We start from the raw sequence: 26,364 nt of genomic DNA on the forward strand, positions 1-26,364 counted from the left end.
CTTTTCACTTGATCTGATGTGGGGGGTGCTTTCTGAGTCTGTGCTGAACCATAGCGTTAGAGACTGAACGTTTGTTTCCCCCTAAAATTTGTACTCTAAAAAAATCTACTCCCCAGTGTGATGGTTCTAGGAGGTGGGGCCTTTGGGAGGTGATTTGGTCATGAGGATAGAGCGCTCCTGAATGGGATTAGTGCCCTTATAAAAGAAACCCCAGAGAGCTCCATAGTCCCTACTACCATGTGAAGCCACAGCAAAAAGCACCACCTATGAACGAGGAAGTGGACTCCAACCAGATACTGAAGATGCTGGAGACTTGATTTTGGACTTCCAGCCTTCAGAACTGTGAGAAAGAAATGTTTGCTGTTGAAGCCACCCAGTCTATTAGAGTCTTTTGTTATAGCAGCCTGCACGGACTAAGAAACACAGTAAGTTCTGACACTGCCTGATTGCACTGCTAAGAAGCAAACTCTATGAACTTTCCCTTACTTTACAGAAACTCTAGTTTTTTACCCTCAGCATCTTGTAAGCGCATACAGACCCCTCTGTCATCTGTTGCTTAGTTTCTTTGAAGCTATTTATAGCTCAGGTTATAACCTCCTCTGATTCCTTTTTTCCCCCCTAATTTCATAAACTGAGTGTCGTGTTTCAACTGGTGAGTCTTATTTTAATTGCTCCTTCCATTACTCCCCATTTAGAAATAATATAAAGTGGTTAGAGAAAAAAAAATATGCATCTGCCTAACATTCAATGAACATCTATATGCAAAACATTGTGGAGCATCCAAATTTGAATCAGAGTCAGACCCAATTCTCATATAGTTTCAACTAATAGGAAAGATAAAACTTTTTTAAAAAAATGTTACACAAAAAGGATGGATGAAAAGTATTAGATGTCAGTAGCAAGTTTCAAGGAAAATGGCATTTGTTTTTCCCTGGAAGATCAGGGAGAGTCTCAGAGAAGTCATTTTTGAATTAAGCCTTTTTCTTTTTAATTTTATATGAAACAGTTTGTTTTATTTTTCTGACATCACAGCCCAAACAAGTGGTTTCGTACTGCATATAATGGACGTTACATAGAATGTTTGTGTGGGGGAGGAGGAAGAAAGGGAAGTAACCACAAAATTAAAAAAAAAATCCAGGATAATTTTTAGCATCTGTTCCACTCCCACATTAATAAAATTCACCTGGAAATTCAAATAGAAAGAAAACAGAAAAATAAGAGTCAGGGGAAAGAAGGACATACTGGTGAAATAAAAGGTACAAGGGAGAAAAAAAAGCCACAGAGTCCCAGGGGACAGACCTCACGCTCCCTTCCCAAACCAGGAGGATGCTTAGCAGGGATATGGAGGCGTTGCTAGATCTATCTCCTCAAAGTAATGCCATGTACCACAGTGCCCAAGGGAAAAGAGGGGAGGGACGCAGAGCATGAGCAGGCCAGGGGTTGGGGCATAAGGGAAGGAAACACAACTTGCCTGAGAGAGGCCAGGGATCTCATTGAGCTGAGGCTTGGAATGGATAGACCTGTATCTGGAAGGATGCCCCAAGTTTCCACTGACCTCGGACCTCCCATGCTAGGCAATGCTAGTACCTTCTAGGGGCTGATTTGCTTGCCCATCATCCCTTATGCAAAAACACAGATCTTGGACCCCAGGGCTGTTTCCCCTCACAGGAACCATTTCAGTGTCTGGCTGGGCTTCTCAGGTGGAGTACAGAGGACAGATTCAACTCAGGTCTGACCTCCTGCAGATCTGAGTCAGAAAGAATGGAAGGCATACTATTCCCCAGCACAGTGAGGCAGTCAGGAGCCCTCAGGTCTCCAAATTTGCAAAGTGCTGTAGCCACTGAATTTTGAGGTATGAAGAAAATGATTCTTGCTGTGGGGGAGATTCATACTGGAGGGAACTCCTGAGAAAAATGTAACTGTCTTTGAGATACCATTTGAGGCTCCTAGGACCCATAACCCATCAGAGGACTGTGTGACATCGAATCAGGCCCTACTGAAACAACACCATGGGGAAGTACATTGGTCCCTGTGGTATTCAAGGAGGGCATCTGGTTGGAGGGCTTGGTCATTCCCATTAGGTTGACGGCTGGCACTGGAACCTGAAGTTAAAGGATTTTCTGTGTTAATGCCCATTCCTGGCATGTTACTCATTGATGAGAAGTAGAGTAGAAGAGCTGGAGGGGAATTGTCATCTGAGCCTACTGCCATCTTGATGGTATGATGAGATAGTCAGGTAGAACTGGACATGGCAAACTTAGATGTTCAAGACATCACGATGGAAAGCAGGTGTGGGGAAGGAGTACCTCTGGAGGCAAGCTGCACCAGAGAGAAGACAACCTGGATATTCACAGAAGCAGATTATCCCGCAGAGCAGCAGCAAATCCAAAGATGGGGCTATTGAATGAAAGCAGCAGTGTCTGGGCCCGCGGTCAGGCCCACTATGTACAACAGAATCTGGAGGCACTTGAGATTTCTGATCAGCAAGTCCAGCATTGATGACTGGACGTACGTGGTGGGAGGTTTCAGAGGGTTCATACCAGGAGAAAGCACAGGGCTACTTGCCACAGATGTATTCAAGGCCTTCTGCCCTGGGCCATGTCAAACTGGAGGAACTGTGTTGAGGCTAATCGGGTTTCTGGAAGGGTTGAGTAGTAGTTGTGGCTATGACAGAGTTGGCCATTAGTTCTGTTGGTGGGTCTGATTGTCTCTCTGAGATTCTGCAAACCACTGATGCTTCCTGCCATACTCCTGCTGAGGATGCTCACCAGGTGGCAGGGGAATCACCTTCTGCTCAGCAGGCAGCATCCTGGAGCCACCTGAGTATAATCCATCATCTCCCCAGAGCACAATGACCCTCTCCTCTTTTGAGGTATCATCTGAGAGCTGGATCCATGTTGACATTTAAATTGATGTTTCCCTTCATGACATAAAGGACCATCCCAAACTCAAATCCCCAACCAGGGCTCATGGGTGGGGCATTGTTTTTGGAAAGTTATCCTGTTAGAACTCAGAGGGAAAATGGGACAGTTCACTAAGAGCCTGGGATCATCTGAGTCATCTCTATTCTGGGTCTGATGCCTGTTATGCTTATTCCAGGGAGATGACCTCGAAATTTTTCTTCAAGCTGCTGTTGAAACATCTCTGCAGACAGCCTTTGGAGATTGTGAAAGCACTTCCCTCAGTTAAACCACTGAAGACCCTCTTGCAAGGAGAGAAATTTCAATCATTTGGGATTTTTGACACACTATCTGGCCGACTGACTGCAGGAAGCCCTGATCTGGATGCAGGGTTGGGGACATTTGCCCTTCCATTTCAGAGCTTATCACTCCTGCCAATCCAGAAAAGCATACATATAAGACCCCTGGCATGTTGGGGTTAAGGGCCATGCCCCTAGGAGCAGAGAACGTGCTGTAGTCATACTCTCAGAATAAGGTTCTGCTTGGCCAGGTGCCCAGCCTTCACTAGGGGTCATCTGGTACAGAGAGAGAGGCCCTGGGACAAATTCCAAGGTTCATGCTGATAAACCTCTGTATCTTGGAGGGAGCACTGTGGTAGAGTAGCCTGTTTCTGATTCCTCTTCTTCTATTTATTAAAAACTCCTGCTGTAATTTCAGTCAAACTATCTGCTCAGGAGTCCTATGATCTGGGTGGTTGGATCCTAGGGGCCCAGACTAGGAGTACATGGAAGGTGAGATCACTTCATCTAGAGAAAAAGGCACATCTCTAATCTGGATGGACAAGTGGAGACTCCACATCTGTCCGGGACACAAGTCCCTTCCCTAGGCTTCATTACTGAGCCACTAAGGTCTGTGTCAACCCTTCTGGTTTCTTTGCAGGTCCATCTAATACCCCAGCATCCTGCATTCTTTGTGCTGCTATGGATGCTTTCTCATCAGGGGAAAGCATATGACGGATTTGAGAGTTCATAAGGAGTGTTCCTGATGTTCCAGCTGCTCATGAGGCAGTCTATCTGGGTCCTCCCCCAGGGTGGGGGGCTCTCCATTGGACACCAGTGCAGGAGATGGGATGAGGGCATGGGGATCTGCCAGAGCCATTGTCCCTGTGGGAGACAGAGGTAACTGCTTGGTTTGGGAACATCAAATTTGGCCCTGTACCATGCAGGGAAAGTGGAGTAGAGCTGGCAGGGCTGCCTGCAGAAGGAATCTGTTTTCTACCCCAGCCAGGGGACACATGTGAGCAGCAGGTGTGGGTGCTGATGCCAGAATGCACTGAGTTGGCTGCAGTCTGGTATTCAGGGAAGAATTCTGGCTCTGCTTGCCTGAAACTGAGAGAGGTTTCAGATCATTCCAACGGCAGATATCTGTGGATTCAGAGGGGCCTTCTTTCTTACTCTCTTGCTGCTAGGGATGTTCTGGATGCAGTTTCAACTTGATCTTCAGTGCAGCTTCTGCAGCTTGATAACATAAGCACCATTTTGGTTAATATCTTCTGAGCAAGAGTTTGCTTTGGACAAAAGTCTGGCTATGGAAAGGTCTCGAAGACCTGTGGGTCATGAAATTTGTTCACAAGGGCGTTGTGCACTGGAAATCCTGAGACTTTATGTGATCAGCAGAATTATATTCTTTACTCCTGAGAGCTCCCTGATCAAGGGAGTGGGTGGAAATACTTTGCTCCCTTGGCATCACTTCCAGCCCCATTCTTCAGGTCCTTGTTCCCACCTGGCCCACGGAGTACTTGTAGCTTTCTTGGCTCCCACTGTTGGAGTCACAAGGCCAGGACTGGGATTGACTGGCCAGCCCCCTTGTTCACTCTGCCTGGAGAATGTGAAAACCAGGGGATTCCAAGATGGGGACATCACTGTAAGGGAAAGCCATCATCTCCTGCTTTGACTTGGGCTCTGACTCTCTTTTGTGATGGAGTTTCTCCCTTCGGGGTTACTGGAATGCACTGGTTGAATCGCTGAGCCTGAAGTCACAGACAGGGACAGGCTCTCTGAGTTCTTGGACTGCAACAGAAACAGTTGCTGAGGCAGGGACAGTGGTCTGCTGCTTGCTGGGTGTGCCCCTTTATGCTGGGCACCTGTATGCCTTGTTCCTCTCTGTTTTTCTGTGTTCTGGAAGTGGGTCTTGCAGCTTCAGCATTCTCTGAGTGGGCTTCCCGCTGCTAGAGGAGAACCTTGCGTGTGGAGGGCACACAATACACAAGGATTACTGCAGGGCAGTGTTGATCGCAGGGCTCAGGGTCTGGGAGTCATGCTCTCAAAGGCAATCTGCATCTTTCAGGAAGTTCAGTTTGCTCTTTAATCTACATTGGGACACTGAAGAACTTTCCAAAACTAATCTCTGCCTCCTAAACAGAAATGAATTTCTAGGTGAAAACTGGGCTGACACATCCAGTTCCTGGAAGCAGGATGGGAGCATGATAGGGGGAACAGGCTTTGGTCCAGGGCACATCCTGGCACTGAGTTGGCACCCTTGCCTCTTCTGTCTCCCCACTGCATCTCTTGAAGTGTTTTAACCACTGGAAGGGACCATGTAAACAAAACATATAAGAAATAAGCTTAGAAAGGTAAGTTGGGGCAAATTTTAGGGAAGTTTTCAAGGCTAGATTATAAATTTGGACTTTTTTTGGTGGGGGGGGACTGCTCAAGATTTCTGAAGATGGGAGTGACATGATCATGACTTGGCTGTAGAAAGATTCATCCTATTATTGTTTAGAGGAAAAAGAATCAAGATGCTTCCAGATGCAAGTTAAAAAAAAAAAGATGGCTTAGATGACTGTCATCTAATCTAAAATTTATTATCTTATGTAATAAAAAGTCCCAACCTGTAAAGAGAGATCCAGTTGTTTTTCACAAAGCAATGGTGATATTTGAAACCAAGAGATTGGCTGAGGGTGTCAAGAAAGGACATAGAAACAACAAAAAAGTGACCAATAATAGAAATTTAGAGAATGTCAGGGAGGAAAGTTAGGAAGCAGAAAAATAAAAATAAGTTTCTTACTATCTCATTTTTGCTACTTCTAGTTTAGCATTAGAGCTCACCCCTGCCCCTTAAATGATTATTTTTAAATGAAAAAAGTTCAGTATGAATACTCAGGTCTCTCAGGGATATACATTCTCATTTCAGAAGACCAATTTAGCCAAGTATAAGGATAACTAAGAGAGTCCTTTCTCTATAGACAAGACCTCTGATCCATTTCAAAGTAATTTTATTTACTGTCACTAAAAGTAATTAGAGCATTCATCCCTAGTGGCCACTGGTCATCTTAAAAGAAATTTCCATATTTATCTAGAGAGCACCCAGTGAAATCCATAAAGAAACTCAGCAATCCACAGAGCAGTCTCCCATTGCCAACAGAAGGGTGTAGCTCTGCAGACTTGCTACCGATATCTGTACCCAGGCAAGGCACTCATCAAGAATTTCAGATATGAATGCTCAATTAGGAGCACCTCTTCACTGTTCTGGCAAAGTGTCCTCGCCACGAGATTCTATTTTGTGCAGTAAGCTAAGGGATGTAGACTTGAAACTATAAAATGAAACAACCATTGGCCATCTTTCACTTTAGCTGAGCCTAGTTAACATGTCACCTCTGTCATGCTTCGGAGCACACTGAGTGTGAGTGGCAACACCCAGCCAAGGCAGCCATCACTCAGTGCTTTGCCATATAATTGTTTTTCTCACCAACAGACCAAGAGACTTAGTCATAGGAAATGGGCACTAATAATTCTGTAGGGAAACCAAAAGAGATGATGAACTTTGTAGATAATGAAACACCTGGCAGGCTACCTGCCCTTGCAGATTGCTTCCACTGCCCACACCTAATGACTCAACTCCTTGCTCTTAGGGGGGGTGTGCTTTTGCCACAAAAAACAATGAAAATGTCTAACTTGAAATCAACAGTGCTACGTTCTGTAAAATTATACTAGAGCTTTCAATTTAAAAAGCCCAGATGTGTAATTTTTAAATTGATCTCTCACACACTATACATTGCTTGTGTACATTTAAATGAATGAAGAAATAAGTAAACATCTAGAGATGTCTAGATATAGATATAGACAGTTAACATTTACTGAGCACTTAGCATGTGCCAATATGTTTACATATGTTAACCCATTTGAATCTTATAAGGTAGGTAATGTTATCATCATATTCTTTTCATAGATAAGAAAGAAAAAGAATAGAAAAAGACATTGATAGATGGGTTGCAATGAATTCCAAAATGTAAGTAACAAATAGAATGTCATCAGTGACATTTGCACATCCCCAATTTATACATATTTATTTGGTCTTTTTTTTCCCCTTTCTCCTCCCAGCTTCATCACACAAAACAGTTTTGAACCTGCATAGGCTGAGCAGCAATCTTCAGGACTGTAGGGAAAGCTGCTGTTAGTTAGCAGCTTTTAATTAGTAGCTTTCTGGAAGACAATGTTCCATTCTCTTCTGGAACAATACGTCCATGGACATCTGCCTCCGAGAGGTAGCTGGTGAAGAGCTCCATGGTGCCTCTTCTAATCATGTCTTCATACTCTGTAGTTAACAACATGCACGCAATTCAATGCATTAAATAATTAGTTCTCAGCATCTTGTGAACCAAGGACTTATTTCCAGAATGGTTTAGTAGTTTCTTCTGAAGTCCATGATCACAGAGGAAATCATTAGGCTCAGAAGGGTTGTACTTAAAACCTTGTGTCTCTGTTTATCTAAAACGACTGTGATAATTAAGCCTCTCATAAATTTCCTGCCATACCTTGCTCTGAGGATTTGAATCTTCAGCTCAGGCATTCCTCCTGGGTCTGGCATGGTGCTGGGAGGCCGGAGTCACTCAGACCAGAATCCCTAGAGCCTTTGGGACACAGGCTCTTCTCTTGTATGGCCTTCAAATGTGATTTTTCTTACTGTAATCATATTCAAGCCATTCTTCTTGGGGTTAAAATCGATCCCTCTACTTCATTATGGCAAAAAAGAGATGTACTAGGACTTTGTCTTAACATCCTTCACCTTGATATCCAATAATTCAGTAGTAGTAATCTTACTGTATCTTATAAAAGTATCAATCTCCAATGGAAGAGAAGTTAAACAATAAAACAAAACAAAGAATGACCAAAAACCCAAACAACTCAATTAAAAAAAATTAGCAACCAACTTGAAAAGACATTTCACCAAAGAAGACTTACAAATGACCAATAAACATGTGGAAAGATACTCAAAATCACTAGCCACTAGGGGAATGCAAATCAAAACCACAATAAGACACCATGTCATACCCATCAGAATGACTGTTATCACAAACAACAATAAGCTCCTGAAAATAACAAGTCTTGGTGAGGGAGAAATTGGAACTCTTATCCATCACTATGCAGAAAACAGTATGGCAGTTGCTCAAAAAATTAAAAATAGAAGTACCACATGTTGTGCCACTTTACTTCTGGATATACACTCAAAAGAATTGAAAGGAGAGACTCAAACAGAGAGGTGTACACCATATTCACAGAAGTCTTCTTCACAATAGCCAGAAGGTGAAAGCAATTCAAGTATTCATAGGATGAACAGACTTTTTAAACATGGAATATCCATACATATTATTCAGCCCTGAGGAAGGAATTTTTGACATATTCTGCAACATGAATGAAACTTGAAGTCATTGTAAGTGAAATAAGCCAGACACAAAAGTATAAATACTGTATGATTCCACTTATATGAGGTACCTGGAATAGTCAAATTGACAGAGTCAAAAAGTAGCAGTTTCTCGTTGCAAGGCTAGGGGGAGAGGGGAATGAGGAGTTACTGTTAGTGTACATAGAGCTTCAGTTAGGGAAAGTGAAAAACGTTCTGCAGACAAATACTGGTGACGGTTTCACAACATCATGAATATACTTACTGCCCCTGAATGTATGCTTACAAATGGCAAAATGGTAAATTTTATGTTATGTGTATTTTACCACAAAAAAAGAATACTTAAAACAAAATGAAAAAGCAACTGCATCTCCCCCCCACCCCCAGGTAGCTTGAGAATCACTGATCTTCAAAGGCTGAAGGTAGGAAAAGGCCTCAGTGAGGGGGAGTTGGATGAACTTTCCACCAGGACTAAAGATGACAAACAGCAGACTTTCAGGCCACCCAGGCACCTCCTGACCAGGGAACCAGGAAGTCTATGTGTGTCAAATCCTATAGAACCTACCATGGTGGCTATTTTTGTATTATCTGTTTTCCTACTCAACTAGCAGTGAAATCTTGAACAATAAGTACAATGTAATCCCATTCCCACGTATGAGGAAATAAATATCCCTATGTACATATGCATAGAAGAAAATTCCCCGGGGAGAATAGAAACCAAAATGTGAACATGGTTATATCTGGGTGGCCAGATCATGGGTGGCTTTTACTTTCTAAGTTTTTTTTTTTTTAATCATCTGTTGTTTTCACAACAGGTAGGTAAAACTTTTGTAATCAGGAGGCAAGAAAGAAATTTTTATTTAAAAATTAAGAAAGGATTGTTGGATGATGTTATATGGCCCGGACTTGAGATACCCTTAATTGTTTTTGGAGATTTATGCATAAGTTAGTGTGTTTTTCATTATTTCTAATTCTATTTGTTTTTAACATTAGAGATCAGACCAGTAGCTTACACATTATAAGGTAACAACGCTTGCCAGTTTACATGCTGAAAATGCATTTTATTCATCTAGGTCAGGTAAGATTAGAGTAATTAAGGTCACTAGACTTTGCCATTTAAGAAATCCTTAAATCCAATTCTAATCTCATTCATTAAGGCCGCAAACAAAAGGGTTAATTGCTAACATACAATGTTTCAGACTCCATCCTGACACAAATCTTTTAATATTAAATATTATTAATGCATTGCTTTGTAACTTTAGAGAAGGGCGGATGCATTCAGTACTCTAAGAGTTACAGATTTATTAGTTCTGAAGAGGTTGTCCCCGGGGTAACTCATTATCGCTTGTACAAGCACGGAATGTTCTGTGACAGGAGAATGTCTAAAATGAAACAACCCAATTAGTCAAGACAGGGCATGCATGTGGTGACTCTGCAATATGAGCACATGCTGTCAGCTCCTGAACTGTCACCATGCAGCCTTGTGGCTGAGGCAATGCCCCTGCCAGAACAGGTTGGCTGCCGATGTGGGAATCCTGATAGCCTGTTGCCACATCAGACTCCTGCTCAGTTGCCTCACTTCAGCTCTGGTCCATGTGGAAAGGAAAATCCTGTTGTCTTATGATTCTCTTGAACCAAACCTTTCACCACTTTAAAAAGGAGACAAACAAACTGATTTGAATTGTAATTTCTCTCTTCTTTCTCTTTCCAATTCTGACAAAGGTGCTAAGGGGGAGTGGAAATTCCTAATGGTGTTCTTGAAAGATCAACCTTCAACCAAGTGTATTAACTCAATGTTTGGAATCCTCTGCAGCCATTAAAAGTAATGTCGTGAAAGGTTTTTAAAGACATGGGAATGTGTTCACTTCATGCTATTACTGTGAAAAGAGCAACTTACAAATGTGACCCTGTGAATATAGGGTATGATTACGATCTTTAAAAAGATGTAAAAGATGAGAAGGGATAAAAGACCTAATGCCAACATTAGAAAGGAAGATTAAAGGTTAGTTGTTTTTTTTGTTTTGTTTTGCTCTTTTTTGCCTATATACTTTTCTATATTTTCCAAATTTTCTAGAATAGAAATATATTACTTTGTAAAAAATAAAGAAGACTCAACTCCCAACAGATACTATTTTTAAGGTTGTTCTCTAAGCTATGATAGATTAGCCTTTATTCCCTGATATCAATTCAAAGCAACAGATACTTTTCAATACATCCCTTCACCTTGCCATGTTGGGATGAAGTCTAAACAGAAACTGTCCACCCATGCCACATTTTTCTCAAACCAAAATCTTACATGTACCTTGATCTTCTTTATTACATATTTAGAAAACTTATCCAGAAGGGGGAAAAGACACTGCCCAATCAGTTCTGCTTTTTCTCAAAGCTTCTACAGGAAGATTTATTAAAAGAGGTTGCTGTGGGTCAAGGGGTCACTTTCTTTGAGAATGCTTTTCCCTCTCTGTCCCTGACACCAAGAAGGAAAGAAGTAACAACTGGCAATCATACTGTGCTCAGAGCTGTCAAAGTACCTTCACAAGTAATTAAAAAATGCAAAGAGAAACTCTCTCCAGAACAGTCTGATGCCCTGGTGACAAACACATCCCGTACCTAAGTGCATCCTACCTTGGGTCACAAGTGGCAGCAAAGAGGATCCCAGAGGCACACACATGATAAGAGAACTCACTGTGGCACAGTCCTGACTTTAGCCCAGGCACTATTCTAATCACTTTGTTGCTGAGACTCTACCTCTGTATCCCACTCACTGAACTGGGACTAGAGGACAGAGTTTTGGATGAAATAGAAAAGGCAGCTTTACTTCTTTGTGAGGCAAAGGAGCCACAGTGGGCTAATTCCTTCAAGACTGTGAACCCACTGAGGAGAAAAGGTAGGGGGTTTTATAGTAAAAGTTCAAGAGTTCAAGGGGCAGCGCTGGTTTCCACAGAGACTGCATCCAGGGTAACAAATTGGTTTTGCAGATGCAGTGACCCCCTTCCCTCTGTTCGCCTCTGGCTTTGGGACTCTTCTAATATTCTTGTGCCTACAACAAAGGGTGCTTAGGAAAGGGGTCTGTGAAAAGGTGCTCTAGAGAAGAATGTGCGCACTTTAAATGTCTGTAGTATTTTAGGCAGGCTGAGGCTTGGGACCTTGCTGCAGGCTGGGACCTGTACCTTGTACAACAGAATACTAAGAAGCTGTAAGAGGCTAAAAATTAACTGCAGACATGGGCAGGTAGGGTGAGTTCACAAAACACCCAACTGCCATTTCTGAGTTGTCAGAAGCAAAAGGAGGGCACTGTGTCAGGAGCAAAGAGAAGACACTGTGCATGATCCCTGCACACAGCACCCTGAGGGGGTTGGGTAGACCACCCAAGCCACCACCCCCACCCTAACCTTGGTCAGCAAGAATACAAGAAAAGCCATGTAAACTATTACACAATTTAAAAAATAATAAAATAATAAACAAACTGTTATACAATAAAGCACTTACAAATACCATATGGTCACCGATGACAACAGGGTCCTGCTCAGTTACTACCTGACATACAGTATGTAGCCCTTATGACAATCCTGGCAGGAAGGTATCATTATTTGTATCAGGGGTCAGCACACTATAGCCCATAGGCCAAATCGAGCCAAATGCTTTTTTCTGTAAATAAAGTTGTATTGGAACCCAGCCACTACCATTTGTTTTTCATCTATGACTATTTTTCCACTATAATTGCAGAATTGAGTATTTACAACAGAGACCATTTTCCCTGCAAAACCTAAAATGTTTATTATTTGGCCCCTCACAGAAAATGTTTGCCAAGTCCTGATCTACATGATACCTATGAAGAAAATGAGGTTCAAGGAAGTTCAATAACATCTCAGTATCACTTAGCTAACTCCTGGCAGGGCCAAGATATAAACATGAGTCTAATCTTACTTTAAGCCCATGTTCTTTTCATTTCTCCAAATCAGAAATCAAAGAGTAAGTCCCCAACTTTCAACAAAGTATGTGTGGCACATCACAAGCTCAGAAAGATGAGAAATGAAAAACTGTGCTATTAATTTTAAGACACATTATGAGACATAACTGTTGGATTCCTTAAACTATGTAAAGAATACCAGTGAACTATAAGTTATCTTTTCTTTCAACGTCTAATTTAACTCTAGAGCAAAAATTATGAAACAGGCCAATTTAAAAAAACCAGTAGAATTTCACATGCAAAATTGCTAGTAAGTTTTATTGTATAGCTTTCACACTAAAAAAAAAAAAAAATCCTAAACTATTTGATATGTTACCTTAGTGTGACATGGTACCAACTGTATGAACTTGCTAGCTTCTCCTCAGCCTAGACAGGGAGGGTTAGGGAAACACGCTTAAAAGAAAAGTCTAATCTATTCTTCATTTTTAGCATGGCTATTATTTTAAACATCAGTTTCTCTTTCAAAATCTCTTTTCCTTAACTTATTAACCACTCAATTAGCTGAGGCAGGGAGACCTGAAGAGATGTTTTGTAGGTACCTAATGGAAGAAATTTCCTCTGGAAGAAATGCTGACTTTTACCTGCTCACACCACCTCACCCATTGGTGACATAAAAGTATGAGGCATTAAAAATGGAGATCAGAGCAGGGTGGTAGGCTGGTTCAGTTCACAACAGGGGCAGCACGTGCAGGAAAGGCAGCATCTATCAGTCTTTCCTAGGCAGAGTCCAGCAGTTTTGTGGAGGATAAGTAAAGGAAAACCTAGGATTTGTCTTTGGTATGCCCGGTGGTGAGAAGGATCTCGTTCATTTTGGTTCTTCCTGTGAATCCTCAAGGAAAATGCCATGATTCTGTTAAATTCCTTTACTGTTACAAAAAGACATGGCGTTTTAGCCATCTTCTGGAAGGTCTGCAGAGGCAGAATGAAAATAGAGGACCTTTTTTACAACATTATTTTATTCTTTTTATGGCTGAATAGTATTCCACTACATCTATCTATCTGTATACACAAACACACACACACGCACACACACACACAAATGTACATACACATACATACATACCATAGCTTCTTTACCCAGTCATCTGTCAATGGACATTTGGGTTGTTTCCATGTCTTGACTATTTATTGTAAATAGTGCTGCTGTGAATACTGGAGTGCATGTGTCTTTTTGAATTATGTTAATGTCTGAGTATGAGCCCGGGAGGGGGACTGCTGGATCATAAGTCTATTTCTAGTTTTAAGGAACCTCCATACTATCCTCCATAGTCGCTGTGCCAATTTACATTCCCACCAGCAGTAGAGGAGGATTCCCTTTTCTCCATAGCCTCTCCAGCATTTATTGTTAGTAGACTTTTTAATGATGGCCATTCTGACTGGTGTGAGGTGATATCTCACTGTAGGTTTGATTTGAATTTCTCTAACAATTAGTGATGTTGAACATATTTTCATGTGCTTGTTGGCTATCTGGATTTTTTTTTTTTTTTGGAGAGATGTCTATTTAGGTCTTTTGTCCATTTTTCGATTGGGTTGCTTGCTTTTTGATATTAAGCTGTATGAGCTGTTTGTATATTTTGGAAATTAGTCCCTTGTCAGTTGCATCATTTGCAAATATTTTCTCCCATTCTGTAGGCTGTCTTTTCATTTTGTTGATGGTATCCTTAGCTGTACAAAACTTTTAAGTTTAATTAGATACCATTTCTTTATTTTTACTTTTATTTCCATAACTCAAGGAGCTGGTTCAAAAAAATTGTTGCTGTGATTTATGTCAAAGAGGCTTCTGCCTATGTTTTCCTCTAGGAGTTTTATAGTATCAGGTGTTACATTTAGGTCTTTAATCCATTTTGAGTTTATTTTTGTATCTGGTGTTAGAGAATGTTCTAATTTCATTCTTTTACAGGTCGCTGTCCAGTTTTCCCAGTACCACCTGTTGAAGAGACTGTCATTTCTCCATTATATATTCGTGCCTCCTCTGTCATAGATTAATTGACCATTAGTGTGTGGGTTTATTTCTGGACTTTCTATTCTGTTCCATTGATCTGTGTGTCTGCCTCTGTGCCAGTACTATACTGTAGCTTTGTAGTATAGCCTGAAGTTAGACAGCATGATTTCCCCAGCTCCATTCTTTCTCAAGATTGTTTTGGCTGCTTGGGATCTTTTGTGTTTCCATACAAATTTTAATATTTTTTATCCCAGCTCTGTGAAAAATATCAATGATAATTTGATAGGGATTACATTGAAAAAGCCAGATGTTTGTTTTAATTTTAAAGACACTATAAAATTTTTCCAGAGGAGTTGTACCATTTTACATTCCCACCAACAGTACGTAGGGATTCCAGTTGCTCCACATCCTTGCCAGCATTTGGTATGGTTTGTCTTTTTAATTTCAGTCATTCTGACAGATGTGTAGTGGTATGGCCTTTATTTTTAATTTACATTTCCCAATGACAAATGATGCTGAATATCTTTTCATGTGTTTGTCTTCTGTATATCTTCTTTGGCCAAGGGTCTGGTCATATCTTTTGCCTATTGTTTAGGTGGGTTCTTTGTCTTCTTAGTATTGAGTTTTGTGATTTATCTAAAGATTGTGCTTTTAAGTCCTTTATCAGATATAGATTGGCACATATTTTCTTCCATTCTGTGGCTTTTAATTCTTTTAACAGTATCTTCTACGGGCACAATTTTCTCGTTTTATGAAATCCAACTTCAAAGTTATTCTTTTATGGATTGTGTTTTGGTGTCAAAGCTAAAGAAATCTTTGACTCTCCTGAAGTTGCAAAGGCTTTTACTTATGTTTTCTTACAGAAGTCTTATAGATTAAGGTCTCACAATCCATTTTGAGTTTATGTTTGTATACAGTGTGAGATGTAGATATAAATTTTTTGTTTTGTGTATAAATATCCAATTGTTTAAAAGGATATTCTTTTTACAGTAAATTGCTATTACACTTTTCAAAAATCAGCTGTCCATATATATGTGGGTCTACTTCCATTCTCTCTGTTCTGGTCCAGTGGTCTATTTGTCAATCTTTATATCAGTGCTGCAGGACCTTGATCACTGTAGCTTTATAAAAATTTTAAAATTAGATTGGGTTAGTCTTCCAACTTTATTCTTTTTGTCAAAGTTGTTTTGGCTATATTATATCCTTTGCATTTACATATGAATTTTAGAATTAACTTGCTAACTGCTAAGGTTTTGATTAGGACTGCATTAAATCTGTAGATCAATTTGGAAAGAAACAATACTGAGTAGCTTACTCATGAATATAATTTATCTCTTCATTTACTTAGGTGTTCTTTAATATCTTTCTTATAAAAAGTATTATAATTTTCAGTATATAGATCTTTCTTATCTTCTGTCAGACTTATTCCTAAATATTTCATTTTTTGATGCTAGTTTATTTATTTGTTTCTGATTGTCCCTTGCTAATATATAGAAATACAGTAGAATGTTTTTATTGATCTTGTATCCTTCAGCCTTTCTAAACTTATTTGTTAGTTCTAGTAGCTTTTTTTGTGGATTATATCAGATTTTCTACATAGTTGGTCATGTTTTCTATGAATAATTATGGTTTTACTTATTCCTTTTCAATCTAGATGCCTTTTTACTTCATTTATTCATTTATTTTTAGTTTTGCTGTACTGTCTAGAACCTCCAGTACCATGTTGAACAGAATGGTGAGAGCAGAATCCTTGATGTTCTCCTGATCTTATTCTTATAGGTCATTTTTAAAGCAGTTTTTAAAGTAGAAAGAAGAAAAATGCAAGAATGCATTATCATTTAAGTAAAAAGTTTTAGTAAGAAGCAAAAAGACCAGGGCAAGGAAAGCACCAGAAGGTGGGGATAAGATTTAGGTAAGTTCTGTCAAGTACTGTTCCAGCATTTGGGGGAATTTTATGTAGGTAAATTACACTTGGAATTGCCATAGATGGGCACCAATACGGACAACCTGTAGAGAAATGACCACAACCTGACCCCTCTAGTGTTCATGGATTTGTCCTTCCAATGCACTCTTGCATCATGATGGTGGAGACTCTGATACTCATAGTAATCATTTATTTATCAGCCAGTGAGATTGAAAATATGCCTCAAATCCTTAGTTGCAATCTCTAGGTTTCTGGCACCTGATCCAACTTTTGAACATTACTAAGAAGTAAAAGTACACATGGATAAAGAGATCCAAAAGAAAGTAAACATCTCCATACCCTAGATCCAGCATGAACTTATTTCTTACCCAACACAGCTTGATTATGGATTTGTTGTTCCCAGTGCTTTGTATGATAGTACCCCAAGAAAAACAAATTGAGTTTCAGTTAAAATAATTCTGCTTGGAACTGAATCATACCTGTTTTGAAAACATAGGCAAAGTCTCATAGTCTTTGCAGAGATTTTGCTGCATGCATTTCATTGTATAATGACAAGAGAACTCAAATATCATCAGTTTGTATTCATGCAGTCAAGTTAAGCCTGGTGCTACAAAAAGAGTACTCAATCAGGAATCAGAATATTTGGATTTTAAGTTCCTAAGACTTAAACACAGAGCAAATACAGAGAGGCAGATGTGAGCAGTGGGAAAGGACACTGGAGTCTCTGGAGTCAGAGGGGAGGGAAGAAGAGAGAGAACGATGACAGAAGGGGTCACAACTACCTAGAAGGTTTATATGCGTGAGATCTGAGAGGTAGAGTGAGGGTGAAGGGCTTGGGCACTGCAGTAGGAGAGACACAGTTTTCGGTTCTGGCTCGACTATTTCCTAGTTGTTGTGTTAAATTAGGTTTTTTGTTTGTTTGTTTGTTTTTTACTTCTCTTGACTTTGTTTGTCATTCTTTAAATTGGGATGATAATAATAATTTCTTCCACATATGATTTCTGTGTGGCTTAAATGATGCCACATAAATGTGCAAACACCATATAAACATGCCAGGGATAAGAAAGTATAATCTGACAACATTAGGGTGGAGGTGATTCATTCAACAAATGCTTATTGAGCACCTACTATGTACTAACACTGTTCCAGGCACTTAGGGTACATTAGTGAACCAAAGAGGAAAGTCTCTACCTTCATGATGCTTACAGCCTAGTAGGGTGTTGAACAGTGAACATAATAAATAAATAAATGGTACAAGGTGATCCAAAGTAGGAAGTATTCAGAAGGAAACAAGTAGAGCAAGTAAGATGTTAAGAGGAATTGAGAGCTTCCGGGAGCTCAGTTATCACAACAAACAGGAAGGTCAGGGCAGGCTTCACTGCTAAGGCAATGTTTAAGAAAAGACAATGTGAGAAAGCGAGGGAGTGGGCTCCATGGGAAGAGTATTCCAGGAAAAGGAACAGCAGTGCAAGGCACTAAGGTAGTAGTGTGCCCTAAGTGCTAAAAGAACAAGTTCAGACTTGTAAAGGAAGAGGTTAGGGGCCAGGTCATGAGAGCTCTGTCGGCCCTGATGAGGACTTTGGCTTTTCCTCTGAGTGATAATGGGAAGCCACTGGAGGGTGTGGCATAGAGAACTTGATTCGATTTATGTTTGAAAGGCTCCTTAGGCTGAGGATAAACTCTAGAGTTCTGTGGCTGTCAGTAGGGAGGCTACTGCTGTAATATAGGGAGAGGTGTGAGCTCAGATCCAGGAAGTGATGAAAAGTATTTTGAAGGTAATATTTTTCAGGATTCTTTTGCAAGAATTGGACGTAAATTGTAAGAGAAAGTGAAGAATCAGGATGACATGGAGGTTTTCAGCCAAAGCAATGGGAAGGCTGGATTTGCCATCAGTGAGACAGAGTACAGGCTTTACAAGTTCAATATGAGGCAGGTTATGCTTGAGATGTCTATTAGTCATATCTATTCATTTTTGTGATGCGCAAGTGTAATAAAGTATGTAATCTGAATGAATCTTTAAGAGGTACCTATGTAAGGGAGAAGCAGACAGGGTAGGTTGTTCAGACAGAATTTGCCTGCAGGGAATTCACCTTCAGGCCAGAGCATGTGAGGTCACTGCTTCAACGCATTACCCATTACCTGCTTCCTCTCTCTACTGTCACTGTTTACACTTAGAAGTATTTTAAAAGTTATGTGAAGTCCCAAGGCTTCCAGATTTTCTTTCCACTTTTCCTGCTACATCTCACCTAAAATGCTCTTTCCGAGCTTTTTTCCTAATGTGAAAAGCACAAGAGTGAGGTTTGGCTGTTACCTAGCTGAGTGTCAACAGGAGTCTTGGACCACGTGACAGCTCACCTCCAAGTCATCACTACAAATATGATCACGTGGTCACCTTATACCAGGACTGAGCCAGGCACTAGACAAAACACCATTTCCCCATGGCTGATGCAACTGGGTATGCTCTGCTGGATCTGTCACGGGCCAGGGTCTCACTTCAGCTACCTTGTTGAGAGGCCTGCCCTGGGTAATGGTCCAGGGATGTGTGGCAGATGCTCCTGTCTATAAGAAGGAGGCCCTGCAGAGCACATTAGATGAGGCAGCCCCACGTTCTATCAGCCACACAGATTATTTAAAAAGGTGATCAATCGTCTAGAGGTTCCTGATGACCACTGCGCTCTTGAAATCTGGGCAAGAGGAAATAGTGACAGTGACATTTATGGTGTTTCCCACAGCAGTGCTGAGGGCAAACTGCCAGTGAGCCTTGTCTCTTGAGGGTGGCAGATGTGCATCTTTAGGATTCGTACCATCAAGAACCAGGGCGATGCCCTCCTGTCTCTCTGTTCTGTTTTAATGTCCTCCTCCTCTAAACTATGTCCTTGGCATGAGAGCAGGCTCTGGGGAGCCACCCAGGGAAACTACGATGTCACTGTTTTATTTCCTCTTCCCCATTCATTCATTTAAAGACACCCATCACCTGAAAAGCCAATTTCTGACTCATTTTTTGCTTATCAACCAAAAACATTTTTCTGACATTGTTCATAAGATACTTGGACTGAAAAACAGTGATAAAAGTCAGAATAAAGTTTATCCTGAGATTCAAAATAAATGAACAGATATAATTTCCAACTTAAAAATCAAACTGCTTCTTTGAAATCTATTTAGGGGTAGGAGGAGACATCACTATTCTGCTTCAGTGCCTTAGGACTTTAAAGGGATATACTGGGCTCTATAATTTAACAGCCAAATCTGACATTCATATCCATCTGGACATTTTTAAAAGGATCCTTGAGCCAGTGAGAATTGGCAGTTGGCTGTGTAATCACACCTGCATATGGCACAAGAGGTTTTTTTTAAATGGGCAACAGTTAGAGCATTAAAGTATTGCATGATATGCCTTCGTTGAGACCCCACACTTAAACATGTTTCCACGTGTGAGTAATTATATTTTAAAGCTGTCTGTTAACAAGCCTTTGTTCTTTATTTCCTCCAAATCAAATTAGTTGGGGGCCCAGTTCATTCTGAAATTATTTGGAAAATGTTTTGGCATTCTAAAATTTCCTTTGTACCAAAGTTTTGCAAAGTTAAAAAGCAAGCCACAAACCTCCACAACCAGTGAAAGAAAAATGCATAAAACCAACGACAAATTCAATATGGTAAACACCCACACAATATAAGAAGAGTGTAAGTAAAGCTTGGGTCTCTAAGCACGTTTCAACCTCCATGTGAGATTTAGCTCCAACTCCCTGCAGATGAAGATCATCTTTAATGCTTCTACATCCGAGAGCCTGGCTTCAGGAAGTCCAATTCAGGTTGCCAGTTCTTTCTTCCTACCTTCCCTGTGAGCACAAGTCTAACCGCACAAACCCCAGCACCCTCTGGGAGTGAAGCTGATGTATAGTGGAGCTACTCTTTTAAGATGATTTTCAGAGGAAGATCAAAGGTGATTAGAAATGGAGCCTCCGTCCTTGGGAGATCCCAAGTAAAAAATTCTCTTCAACTACCTACCCTCCTACCTTTACTGGAGCCCAGTTTGGGAAAGGCAGTGAGACTATCTACAGAAAACACTCGGGATGGACCACCGATTGTGGCTACTCTGCTTCTTCAGAATAACAGTCACAGCGTGAAAATTCTATACAGAGCGGCCAGTCATCCCTATGTGGGAGATTCCATCTAAACAGCTTTTGGGGACTAAGCAGCTTTAATAACTTCCAACTACCAACATGGAAGAGGATATCCAAGAACACACGGAAAATTAAAAATTATATTTAAAATGCAGGGTGGGGGCCTACAGGCAAGTTTCACCTCATGTGTGCAGGGAATCTGTGGCTGCTTTGGTCGTGCTGGGAATTTCCTCTTCCCCAGTCTCCTCCTCACCCTCCTCCTTTTTTGCTTTCTAGCTTCCTATTCGTTTCCTGGCTAGACAATCCATTTCTGACAACAAAAGCCACTTTCACCCTTTCTGTGCAGAAAACACTCTTGAAAAATCAGAGCTGCCTAATGTCAAAGACTATAGTCATCACAAACATCACTTGAAAATAAAATTATTTCTTACTAAATTTAGTTGTCTTTTCTTAGATAGATGTAAAGCAGATACATGAATTTATAGGATCAAACTCATGCTTGGTTTGGACTCCTGAAATAAGTGAAAAAAATCATTTTATATTTCTTAGCCAGGCAGTGAAGATTTGGATGGGACAAGTGTCAGTGCACAAGATTTTGTAATCATCACAAAGATGACTTGAACATTCAAACCTAGGAAGGATGTGCCCTGGTGGGAGGGTTGGGGATAACATTAGGAAAAGAGCTGGTCTTAAAGAGTTTGGATTGCGTAGTGGTTTTCCTATGACTAATTTTTGTTTCTGGTGACAAAACTCCAATTTTTAAATGGAAAGAAAGAGGCTCATATTAACAAAACATGGCACAATTCAGTCACTTTATGAACAAGCAATGATTGACAGGGACATGAATTTACATCTTACACAAATGGATCAGTCAGAATTCAGATAACAAAACCACTTTAGATGTTTTAAGTGGAAAAGGACTTAAGAGGAACTAAATGCTTACAAAATGGGTAGAAGGGCTCTAGGCTGATTTCTGCATAGGCGACTTATAGAACAACATGGCAGAACCTGCTCACCAGGGACACTGTTTTCCATTATCACCAGGTACCCAGGAAATCAGGGAGCTTCTGTTCCAACTGCAGACTCTAGTTCCACTGCACCTCTGCTGAGGTCCAGCCCAGCAAAATGTATACCCTGCCTTCTGATATCTGGGCAACTAGAGATGAACACTGGGATGATTGAACTGCTTCTACAGGAAAATCATGACTGTGGACCAACAGTCAGACTCTGCTTCACGTGTGCCTCCCAAATTGTGCTCAGATACATTTACTTGGAGGAAGTTAGGTCACTTGAGATATAAGATAGGTAGAAAATATGTATTTTGTTTCCCAGTCACCAGCATGATATAAGGAGGTGGTTCTCAAACTCTGCTGCCTATTAGAACTACCTGGGAAGCTTTCAGAATCCAAATACCCAGGCTACACTTCATAACAAGTCAATTTAAATCTTTGGGGCTTCATTTTTTTAAAAATATAAAACATCATAGGCAATTCCAATGTGCAGCCAGCACTGAACCAGAGACACAAGACATGGCTTGTCAAACTTCACTGTACACACAAATCACCTGGGTATACTGTAAAAATGCACACTCTGATTCAGCTGATTTGAGTTGGAGCCCAAGAGTCTACATTTTTAATAAGCTCTCAGGTGATGCTAAGGCTGACGCAGATGGTACTTTCGGCAGTAGAGATGTACTGCAGTGGTTCTCAAATTGTAGTGTGTATCTGAGTCACCTGGAGGGTTTATCAAAACACAGATTGTTAAGGCCCACTTCCAGAATTTCTGATTCAACAGGTCTGGAGTGGGGCCTGAGGATCTGAATTTCTAATATGTTCTTAGGTGATGCTGAAGCCACCTGTTCTGGAGACCACAGCACCACTGATCCAAAGTATGCTACAAGGGACTGGAATGATGTTGAATGAGCTGATTGCTGTATCTGCAACAGATGGAGACCATGTGGAGTTTCTAATGAATTCAAAGAGTTTATATTCCATTTGGATCCAACAGATAGAGAAAGACCCAGAGGAGAAAGTGAAATGCAATTACTTATGCCAAATCCAGTTACCTTTATCTCTCTTCCTTCCATACATGGCATTACTGGTGAGTTTGCTGGAGAGACCTCACAGGAACACAGAGCTGGGTGGCAGAAGAAGGAAAAGGAAAGAGAGTATATTAGTTTTCTGTCTCAGTAAACAGACAGGACTGTTTACCGCCACATTTCACTCTTTGGATAATCCAGGGGAAAATAACTGAATGTTAGGTGGATGGCAAAGGGAAACAGTCTGTGGCTCATGTGATTCCCATGGGAAGAGATCTCAAGTGATACCCAGTTTACTGCTAGTTCGATAGACACACATCAGATGGGTACTGTGTCTTCACTGCAGAGCACTCTGAGAGGAAATTTTCCTGAATGCATCAGCAACTAACAGCTTTTTCAAAAAGAGTTTTATCATAAGCAAGGCAAATAAAATTGTCATAAGGCAATAGCAATCTTCAAACAACATGTTTCATTGTATTTACTATATCTAATAGAGTTTCATTCAAAATTATAGTTTGGGATCACTACTTATACTTTATTAGGATACCTTCTAACTCCCCATTTTCCCTCCTCCTACTCCACATTCACAGGGTACTGCACTCCCAAAATGGAGGTCCACCATCTCACTCATGGTTACGACATAAGCCAAATGAACCCGAGAATACTGTTACCTGAGGCTCCATGACCTCCATCTGTTGAGGAACTTGATACAGTCAAGCACCTGAACCAGTGCAACAGTCTTCATTAACAGAGGAGGAGACAATTCCAAGTGAGAAGCAGGTGTGACTGGTAGTCTCTGACACTTCTCTTGAGTTTCAGCTCAAAGTGACCATAAAGTCGCCCCTAACTTGCCCCTAGGAATTTCAAAGCTTCTTCTCTGACACTAGTAGAAGGTCTATCAAAATTAGTGAAATGCAGGGCTTGGGAATGCAAAGACATATATGACAGTGACCTGTTTTTATTCACAACACTTTTAACACCAAACAAGGGGTTTTGTGTGTGTGTGTGTGTGTTTCCCCTCAGAGCAACCAATTCTATATCCAGACACCAACTGTGTGTCCAAAAATTCAATTCACTTCTGATATTTACTACCCAGAGTTAGCACAGCCCTCACAGGTTAAGGGCTCAGACTCACAAGATACCCCACCCCAACCCCAGATGCCTGCCATAAGTCCCAGGACTTCCATTCTTCTGTCTGAATGACTCTGAGTTGGGATCTCCCATGACCCATTCCCTCATGTTTGATAATTCGCTAGAACAGCTCATAGAACTCTGGAATACATAACTTACATTTACTGGCTTACTATAAAGGGTACAACTCAGGAACAGGAAAATGGAGGAGATTTGTAGGGCAAGGCATTAGGGTAGGGATGAAGGCCTTCTATGCCCTTTCCAAATGTGCTAACCTTCAGCACATTAATGTATTCACTAACTGGAAGCTCCCTGAATCTCATCATTTATGGGTTTTTAATGAGGTTCCCTTACCTAGACACAATTGATTAAATTATTGGCTACTGGTGATTACCTCAATCACCAGCTCTCCTTTCTCCTCCCTGTAGATTGAAGAGTGAGGCTAAAACTTCCAAACTTCAACTGAAAATTAAAAGCTTGGTCTTTTTGGCAACCAGCTCCCATCCTGAAACTCTCGAGGGGCCCACTAAGAGTCAGCTCCTTAGGACAAATGATACTCTCATCATCTCTATCACTTAGAAATTCCAAAAGTTTAGAAGTTCTGAGCCAGGAACTGGGAACAAAGACCAAATATCTATTCTACCACATATAGGGTCAAGCACCTTGGAATGTCTTGCAAACAAGTTATGGAGGTGGATGCAATAGTATAATTAACAATAAAAAATATGCATCATCATTAAGAACTACAGACTCATAACAGTGTTACAGATCTTGAGAGGAGAGGAGTCAGTCACCAAGGGTAGGACAGCCTGGACTAATCTTCAAGATGAGTGTGGAAGTTATTGCACTTATTCTGTGCCAGGCTAGGCACAGTCACGAAAAAAGAAAAGCCCTGGCGCTCACTTGTTCTGATCTGAGGAACAGTGGGGAAAAGGAGAGAGTGAAATCAGCAGTGGAACCCCATGCCTGGATTTTATCATCCCCACTGGGGAAAGGGGGTGGGTGATAGGGAGACAGAGGGAAAGAAACTTTAGAAACATGAGATGAGTGACATTGGGAGGTACTGGCCTACCTTCCTAGTCACAGTAAAGTGCCCCCTGGAGCAACCCCAATTTGATGCTAACACAAATGTAATGCAGAAGTGATGGTGTGGGAGAAGGTAGCAAGGAGGAAAGATGACGCAAGAGCACTTCAGCCCACCACACTTTGCAATGGGATGTCAAGGAGCCAAGAAGTCCCCGTGTGGTCCAGGAGGAGATGCTGAGTTTCTGAGAGAACCTGCAGAATGGCAAAGGTGCAGGAAGACATGATAGATGCCTCTGTGGGCAGAAAATTCAAGATGGCAGCAAGTGGTCAGGACCTTGAATGCAGGGAGAATACTCTAAAGAACTGGACAGGACCAGTCAGACCTCAGCAGGAACCAAGCAAATGGGCAGACCATTCTGGCCTCTCTTGCTGCAAAGGCCAGCAAAATTCAAAGATCACACTCAATGTTTAGTTAGGCAAATAATTTCAAGAAGTTCAGAGAAAAACAGAAGGAGCATTCTATGATTCTAACAGAAAATGTAATTGAGTGTGTAGATAAGGGGTTCAGTATAAAAGTAACAGCTGAAGCCAGGCTACTGGATGAAACCTCTAAGGTGCAGTGTTAGATGTGCCAATCATCTGGGAAGAAGGAATGTGGCTGACAAAGATGGAGGGGTGACCACCATACATGTTTACCTTTCCATTTCGTTGTAGAGAGTGAGGTTTAAAGGCAGGGACAGCAGTTTAAGATTTATAAAGATTTTATTGAAAGAGATTTCTAAGGCCACCCCAAACCTGTTGCCATTTCACTATTCACACATCAGATGCTGGGAGCTGTGTTATCAACAGCATGTGGCAAAAAATTCAATTAAAAAAAACTTCTGAATTTTAGCAGGGTATCACTGGTTAATGATTATTAAAGCGAGACAACAGAGCAGCTTTGGAGGTAGGTGAATGTACACATAGCAGGCAGGGAAGAAGAAAGCTTTATGAAAAAGTGTGTGGTCAATGATACTGAATGTCCATGAAGCCTAAAGTCTGAGCTAAGACTCAGAAGGGTTAGAATTAGAAGGAACCGACAAAAAATGGGAGTGGGGAAGGACAAAGGGAAGAAGACATTTCAACACATACAAGAAACGTTGCAGTAAAAAAGAGTGTATTTCAAAGTGTTTAGACAAAGAGTTTTTGAGTCACTAACCATTTAATATCTATCTTGGGGATGCTTATGAAATTAGAAAAATGTGGTCCATATTTATAGACAAAGGTAGAATGAGGAATTATAGGAGCAATAATGAAGGCTTTAAGAGAGAGAGAGGGATGTATGATGGAGTGCGGCCCTGGAAGAAGGAGGAAGGGCTTAAGGAGGTGGGTAGGGATGGATGGGACCATCTCTTCTAAGACAGCAGAAGTGGAGGACAGCACAACGGAACTCCAGACCATGAACTGCAGTCAAGATAAGGTATGCTACTGCTTACAGCATGGTTTCTCAACCTCAGCAGTGTTAACATGCTGGGCTGGATAACTCTTTATTATGGTGGGCTGTTCTGTGCATGATTTTTAGCAGTATTCCTAACCTCTACCCATTGGATGCCAACAGCAACCCTCCAGGGGTGAGCATCACAAAGTCTCTAGA

At 41.0% G+C, this 26,364-nt stretch overlaps 1 protein-coding gene and 1 pseudogene across 1 annotated transcript in view; both read right to left on the bottom strand.

Annotated features, from left to right (window-relative positions):
* PIK3R1 (phosphoinositide-3-kinase regulatory subunit 1) overlaps positions 1-26,364 on the bottom strand; it is a 562,158-nt gene that overhangs the window by 472,944 nt on the left and 62,850 nt on the right. The window contains exon 2 of the mRNA XM_072958567.1: positions 22,602-22,672. The gene's annotated coding sequence lies outside the window, so the exon portion shown is untranslated. The remainder of the gene's footprint in view (positions 1-22,601; positions 22,673-26,364) is intronic.
* On the bottom strand, positions 1,180-9,918 carry LOC116278403 (B-cell CLL/lymphoma 9 protein-like; annotated as a pseudogene).

The sequence above is a fragment of the Vicugna pacos genome, chromosome 3 (assembly GCF_048564905.1).
Source record: "Vicugna pacos chromosome 3, VicPac4, whole genome shotgun sequence".
NCBI lineage: Eukaryota > Metazoa > Chordata > Mammalia > Artiodactyla > Camelidae > Vicugna > Vicugna pacos.